Below are 7,377 nucleotides of genomic sequence, written 5' to 3' on the forward strand. Positions count from 1 at the left end.
CTTTGTTCAATGGTAAGTTGAATTTATTTGCAACTACAGCTAGCTTAATTGCTCCAAGCAAACTGTACTTGTGGATATATAGTAGAACAGCTTCTTTTCAATTGTACATGGCAAATTGATTATCATGTAGGTATCCTGTAGCCTAAACAGTATGTGATATGTGTAGGCATCATAGGTCTTTACCCATGTGTTCTGCCCTGGTGCATCTAACTAATTAAGATATTTCTTTTGCAGATCACATGATGTCTGCAGATGCCATATGGGAGAACAAAATAATGGCAGAAGCAAAGTGGTACTTGTTCATGTTAAGTACAATTTCTTGGCATAGTATAGCTCTGAATATAATGGAACATGTTTTTTCATGGGTATTCAAGAGAGTATTGATGATAATCCTACCTGAAACTTACAAGACTCACTTCTTATTATTACTAAGACTGGACAGAGAGAAAAAACTTGCACAGTTCTAGTTAGAAAATTAAACACTTCGAAAGGATAATCTAGTAAACAAAATTCATACCCACATGTTGAAAGTTACTAGGTCCAAGAGTTGCTATAAATTTGTGAACCACCACACTGTTTCGCTGCCATTTATATTTATGAACCACCACACTGGTGCCTTTGTTATTTTCTTACAACCTCTAGAGAAGATGCAAAGTTTGAGATTTCAGCTGTTTCACTGTTTCGCTGTTTCATGTAGAGGTTCAGTCTGCAAATTAGCACTAGCATGTGTGACTGTGTTACAGGAAAAAAAATAAACCACAAATTTCTATTTTGTCTTTATAAAAGTGTGATAATATTGGTTACCTAGTTCCAACATCTATTGCTTGCCTGAAACACTAGTGACAGTTGCCTGAAACAGTTTCCTCAATGTTTGATTAGATATATGAACTTATTAGCTGTAACCTTTGTTTCTTTAATATTTACATGGTAGCTTGCTGGTTCTTGCTCTTTGTTGTCATCCATGCATGGTGGAAATAGAGGAAACCAAATCATTGTTCAGGTGAATATCTTTATCGTTCTATATTCCTCCAAAATCAAAGCTGTGTCAATATAGAATTATATGGAATTATTTAACAGATAGCAAGTTGGCAAATATTTCCTATTTTGATTTCCTATTGTAATTTCTTGTTCAATATTTCAGACCTAAGCAGTATCCATCCATTCTGGAGCTTTTGCTCAAGTCCTGAAGAAAGATAGTGCATTGAAAATTTTCTGATGACTACCTGTTCTATATTTTTACAGGCAGGTTTGGAATGTTGCACCAGCAGGCTCTGGCTCAAGTTAGAGCCCAAGAAAGCCTGATGACAACCTGCACTAGAAGAGGAAAGTAATGGATGAATGTGTCATGTCGACATGGATTTCATTCATATGCCTTCTCTTTTTAATTAGTTATAAGTTACTTCTTTCATGATGGCATGAATCTTTGAGACCTGATTATTCTCATGATGACAACTATAAGCATATCTTCTGAAGACCTATAAGCTCTGATTTGAGTTTTCAATTTCCTTTCCCAAGCTCTGATTTGAGATTTCAATTTCCTTTCCCAACATATATTGAACTTGTTTATACAGCCATATTGAGAAGTAGCAGCATATCTATGTGATTGTACCAGCATATCTATGTGATTGTACGAATGATCTATCAATCATTTATACTTTCGTCTCAGCATGAATGTCTGAAAGTAACTGCGAATTCTATGTGCTTGCGTACTTGTCTGCATGTCCTGTACCTATTCAATCCTCAACTCTGTACATTGTCTGTACTAATAATTTATCCTTTGTAAATCTTCTTAGATTTTTTAGCTAATCTATCAACTCAGCTAATGTATTGGGAGCTTCTTCAAGGGTATGTCTTCACATGATTGGTTTCCTTTTCTTTTTCTCCATTTGCATAAACAGTTTCATGGCAATGTAGCATGCCCTTGTAGTCACTTCTCTATTTGGCTGTCATTAGTTTTGTAGCACATGTATGTTCTGATATACTCTTCTCATAAATGTTGGCTTTACTGCTTCAACAACAACATTTTTCTCTTTGTGCTTTAATCCTGTGCAATCTGAGATCTTACTTAGGCCTTAAAACTAAGGCATGAAGCACATATATCATGGGTTTCCTACAAATGGCTACACTGTATGTGCTGTTTCTTTTCACTGAAAAGTATCTAATTACATGCCTAACAGAGATAAGCTTACCTGTAAAGAGATGCATGTACCCTTTATTAAGAATTTGTGGAACATATGCAATAAGCAGCACCGATAAAATCTAGGTACTGGATTGATGCATGTCAAAATGACTTTTATTATTTACATCTACCGGTTTGCAGTTTGACATCTGGAAATTAGTTGTCAATTAGGTAATTTTAAAACTTTTCTCTGTTAAAAGTTACTACTATTAAAAGTTTTAATAGTAGTATTATAGAAGTAACTTTTCTCTGTTATTAATACTATAACATTGTTATTAAAACTTTTAGTACTATAATACTATTCCCTACCGGAAACGCCTAAGTTGTCGAGTGTCAGGTGCTTTGCCGAGTGTTCTTTTTCGGGCACTCGGCAAAGACGCCTTTGCCGAGTGTTTTTTTTGACACTTGGCAAAGAGGCTATTTGCCGAGTGTTTTTTTAACACTCGGCAAAGAGTCTCTTTGTCGAGTGTTTTTTTTGACACTCGGCAAAGAGCTTCTTTGCCGAGTGTTTTTTTTGACACTCGGCAAAGAGCTTCTTTGCCGAGTGTTATTTTTTTTACACTCGGCAAAAAAAATTTCAAAGCACATTTTGAAGCAGTAAATTAATTCAAATGAAAAAGTTTTCAACTACAAAGTTGTATAACTCATCAAGATGTACAATGTTTGTTTTGGTCTTTTCTTCATACGACAAAGTAAAAATAAATTTGTTCACAAATCTAACATATCTCTCTTGTAGTTTATGAAACTACAAGAGAGATATATAAAATTTGTTTACAACTTTTTTATTTGAAAACATCTTGTCATGCAAAACTGTGTTTGAATTTCAAAATTTTAAAATTCAAATTTTGTAAACGACCTCGGATGGAAAAACTTCCTAAACTACAAGTGTAGATCTCGAAAAGTTATGAAACTTTGTAGTTTATAATTTTTTTATTTGAATTCGTTTATGGCCTCAAACATGCAATTTATACTCGGTTTTGTATAATATATTGGGAACTAAAACGGAATCCAGACACAAGTGAGAGTGTGGTGTAGTGGTAGAGGAGGTACGTGCACAGCGGGAGATCTCGGGTTCGAATCGCGTCGGCCGCGTAGCCATGAAATTCACGCGAAAAATGTCGTAGATGGGTGGGCGCTGGCCGGTGGGGGCCTCCATCGATAAAAAAAAATTTCATTTTTTTTGGGTAAAAATTCCTATTTTTTTCGGGTTTTTTTCGGTTTCAACTTTGCCGAGTGTCGGGCATTCGGCAAAGGCTTTGCCGAGTGCCCGATAAAAGACACTCGGCAAAGTTGGCTTTGTCGTCACTTTTTTTGGCAAGTGCTGTTCGCCGAGTGTTACACTCGGCGAACCATTTGCCGAGTGTTTTATACCTTTTGCCGAGTGTTTCGGGCACTCGGTAAACTCAAGGAGTCCGGTAGTGATTATTAAAAGTTCTAATACTATAATACTACTATTAGAAGTAATAGTATTATAGTACTATAGTATTAATAATAATAGAGAAAAGTTACTTCCATAATACTACTATTAAAACATTTAAAACAATACTAAAATTAGAAGTAACTTTTAATAGAAAAAACTTTTAATACTATAGGAATTTTAATATTATTTTAATACTATTAATGATACATAAATACCAGATTAATTTTAGTATTTTTCTATTTAAGTATAAACCTAATATATTTGTTGTTGTAAATTATTTTAATACTTTAATTTATTTTTTGCTGATGTAAATTATTTTTGGATGATGTGTTCCGAGATGATTCAAAGTTCTTGATTTTGTATGGAGATGAAAACTAATTTAAAGTGATTAATTTGTATATATACATTATCGATCGATTCGCGTGTGCACTCTAGCTTGAAGCATAGTGTTGCTAGCAATGATATTTATACATATCATGCATTCTACTACTCAATGTTGTGTGTGCTATTGACCCGACAGTAAGGTGGGACAGACTTATACCGAGAACCGAACTGAATCAAAGTACCCTTTTCCAGTTTTCAGTTTCGGTTTTTGTTCCTCCGAAGTTTGGGGGGTCGGCTTCGGTTTCAGGCACCAATCGAACTTAGAAACCGAGTAACTGATGCACACAGAAGAACACGTAAACTTGCCGCCCACCACTCGTTTGCTGCTGAGGCACCAAACCTTGGCCCAAGTAACCCCCTAGCCCAACATGGCAACAACCACTCCACGACAGCCCACCCTACCCCAACCTCTCCAAACCCTATCTTACGTGAGTATGTGCCTGAGGCGGCGCTTGGCAAGTTGTGCGTGTGCGTGTGCGTGAGCGATCGGTGAGGCTGTGAAGGTGGCACAACGGGTGACACGGCAAGGCTTGCCATCTACGTGGCTGCGACGGCCGCCGAGCAGCCAGCGTAGAGCGAGTGCGATTGCACAAGGGCGAGACCGCGTGATGGCGCGAGGTTGTCATGTGCGAGCTACGCCGAGCAGGGAGTGAGGGAAGGTGTCGACATGGCGCTTAGCGTGGCTGGCAGGTGGCGGCACAGTGCATCTGGGTCAAGGTGGCGTGGCGTATCTGTAACGCGCGATGAAGCCAGTGTAGAGGGTGACTTTAGTTTTTTTTTTTGTTTAAAACCGAAAACGAAAGTAAAAACTGGTTTTTTTAAAAAACAAAATGAACCGAACCGAAGTTTCGGTTTCAACTGATTGCCCAGTTCTGCCCGGCAGTGACACTCACGTACCAAGTCACTGCTGGGTATGGTATTGATCCAGTAGTGATATTATGTGCGTCATTGTGGGGTTAAAACATGAACCGACAGTTATATCATGAGTATCGTTGTCTAGTTATGCTTTTTACTGACAGTGACACTTATGATATTATTGTGGGGTCATGCTTCCACCCGATAGTCCTAGCGTATATTTACCGTTGATTATCCTGCCAGTCACAATTCTGGCAGTGATGGTGGTCTAGATCCAGCAATGATCGCCTGTTGTAGCGTAGGGTTATTGGGTAAATTCACAAATTTGTTAGAAAGTAGCAGCCATCAATCAGTTATACATCCGTGAACTGAGCACTCAGCTGTTTGGTTCCTTGTCGTGGAACCTTCTTACCTGGGTTCAAGACCTTGACTTGACACCAGTGCTCATATTTTCCTGGTTTATTCCTTCAGGATTTAACGACGCTATTCTTTCAGTTGTAGGCGACGTGCCCCTTGACAGCAAGGCGTTTTTGTTGACTTCGTCAATATCGATATTTGCCGGTATAACTCAGTTCTTTAGATGTGTTCATAGGGTAGGGTGTGCGTGCGTGCGTGCATTTATAGGGATGAGTATGCGCTTGTGTATATGAGCGTCTACGTCTGTAAACTAGGTCTCGCAAAAAAACAATTATACCTCCGATAAAACTATGGTGCCAACAAAAATACCATTGGTAGTCTAGCCACACTATTTATGGATGCCACGTTGCTGGTCACAAATATAGTAGATAATATTATTGTTTGAAAGCCACAGATTTTGAAAGAACATGCAAATTTGTTTAGAACCAGCGTATGTAGTACTATACTATATTATCCTAACTAGCAAATATGCCGGCGCAACGGGATTCAAAATCTATATGCCATATTCGCTTGGCTGATAAGCTATGGCTGAAAGTATTGTTGGTTGATTTGTTGTGAGAGAAAAATATTGTTCGTTGGCTGAAAAAATACGGCTTATAAGCCAAGCGAACAGGGTGATATAACTGGATGACTTGTGGCTCGAAAATTCATCAATCATTTTATGCGTTCCAGCATCTTGAAACCAGACTATACCGTGCCTTACACATGACGTTCTAATACAATGGGCACAAGAGGCCTAGAGATTAATTATTATGTCATGTTACCACCAGTAGAGAAACTACTTTTACTCCCGGTTCGCAACCCCCTTTAGTCCCGGTTTTGGAACTGGGAGCACGAATTCGGGACTAAAGGGCCCCTCCTTTAGTCCCGATTTCGCGCCCGGGACTAAAGGTGACCTTTAGTCCCGGTTGGTAATACCAACCGGGGCTAAACCCTTTAGTCCCGGTTGATAATACCAACCGGGACTAAAGGTTTTTTTTCTTTTTTTTTGTTTCTATTTCTATTTTCACGCTGCTACCAGGTTTTTTGTTTCTATTTCTATTTTCCTTTTTTTTTCTATTTTCACGCTGCTACCGAACTAAAGGTTTTCTTTTTTTTTGTTTCTATTTCTATTTTCTTTTTTTTCTTTGTTTAATTGATGATTCGTTTTGGTTTTTGAATACGCATTCTACGCTGCTAGAATATACGTACGTTTATAATGTTCAACATTTTGTATAAACTATAGTACGAAGGACCTTTAGTCAAGGATCAGCGGTACAATCTCATAGAGCAGATCCTGTTCAAGTTCGTGCTGCATGGTTCGAGAGCTGAGCTTTTAAGTTAGCTTTCACTTTTCTGAACAAGCGAGGTGGTGCTAATAGGTGGGACTGGCCAGCAATTCCAGTATATTGCGTACTGGGCCGGCCCATCGAAGCTCCTATAAACACCCGGGACTAAAAGACCTTTAGTCCCGGCTGGTAATACCAGCCGGGACTAAAAGTATATCTTTAGTCCCGGCTCGTAATACCAGCCGGGACTAATTTATTTCCTACGTACTAGTGTAGCAGCTAGCTAGCAGTCCTCCATGGTCAGCCGGGATCAGCCGGGACTAATTGATTTCCTACGTACGTAGCAGCTAGCTAGCAGAGAGACACGTACTGACATGTCCTGACGGTGAACAGCTAGCTAATGTACTAGCTAGCTAATGTAGCAGCTACTCTACGTACTAGTCCCGGTTGAATAAATTGTCGCTCCCGTATTTGGTTGGAGACCTTTAGTCCCGGTTGGAGACAGCAACCGGGACTAAAGGTTCATTTCTAATCTCGGACGGAGCCTAACCGGGAGTAGACTTTTACTCCCGGTTGGAGGGACCAGCCGGGAGTAAAAGTTAACATTTAGTCCCGGTTGGTAGCTCCAACCGGGACTAAAGGTCCCCTGCAACAAAAGGCTGCCACAGTAGCCGTTGGGCAGGACCTTTAGTCCCGGTTAGAGCTATCAACCGGTACTAAAGGTTTCTCTAGTCTCGGGCACGAAAAATACCGGGACTAAAGCCAAATTTCGAAGTGGATCAAAAGTCGTTTCTCTACTAGTGTACTCAATTGATCTTAAGATTGTTTTTCTGTCACGCTACTTGAACTCGTAC

At 39.2% G+C, this 7,377-nt stretch overlaps 1 non-coding gene across 1 annotated transcript; it reads left to right on the forward strand.

The window, feature by feature from the left end:
* The first annotated feature begins 1,403 nt into the window (after positions 1–1,403).
* Positions 1,404–1,475, forward strand: LOC136553083 (small nucleolar RNA R66). The gene has a single exon (XR_010782989.1). It is a non-coding gene; the product is annotated as a small nucleolar RNA R66 (small nucleolar RNA).
* The last annotated feature ends 5,902 nt before the right edge of the window (positions 1,476–7,377 follow it).

The sequence above is a fragment of the Miscanthus floridulus genome, chromosome 4 (genome assembly GCF_019320115.1).
Source record: "Miscanthus floridulus cultivar M001 chromosome 4, ASM1932011v1, whole genome shotgun sequence".
In the NCBI taxonomy this organism is placed as follows: Eukaryota; Viridiplantae; Streptophyta; class Magnoliopsida; order Poales; family Poaceae; genus Miscanthus; species Miscanthus floridulus.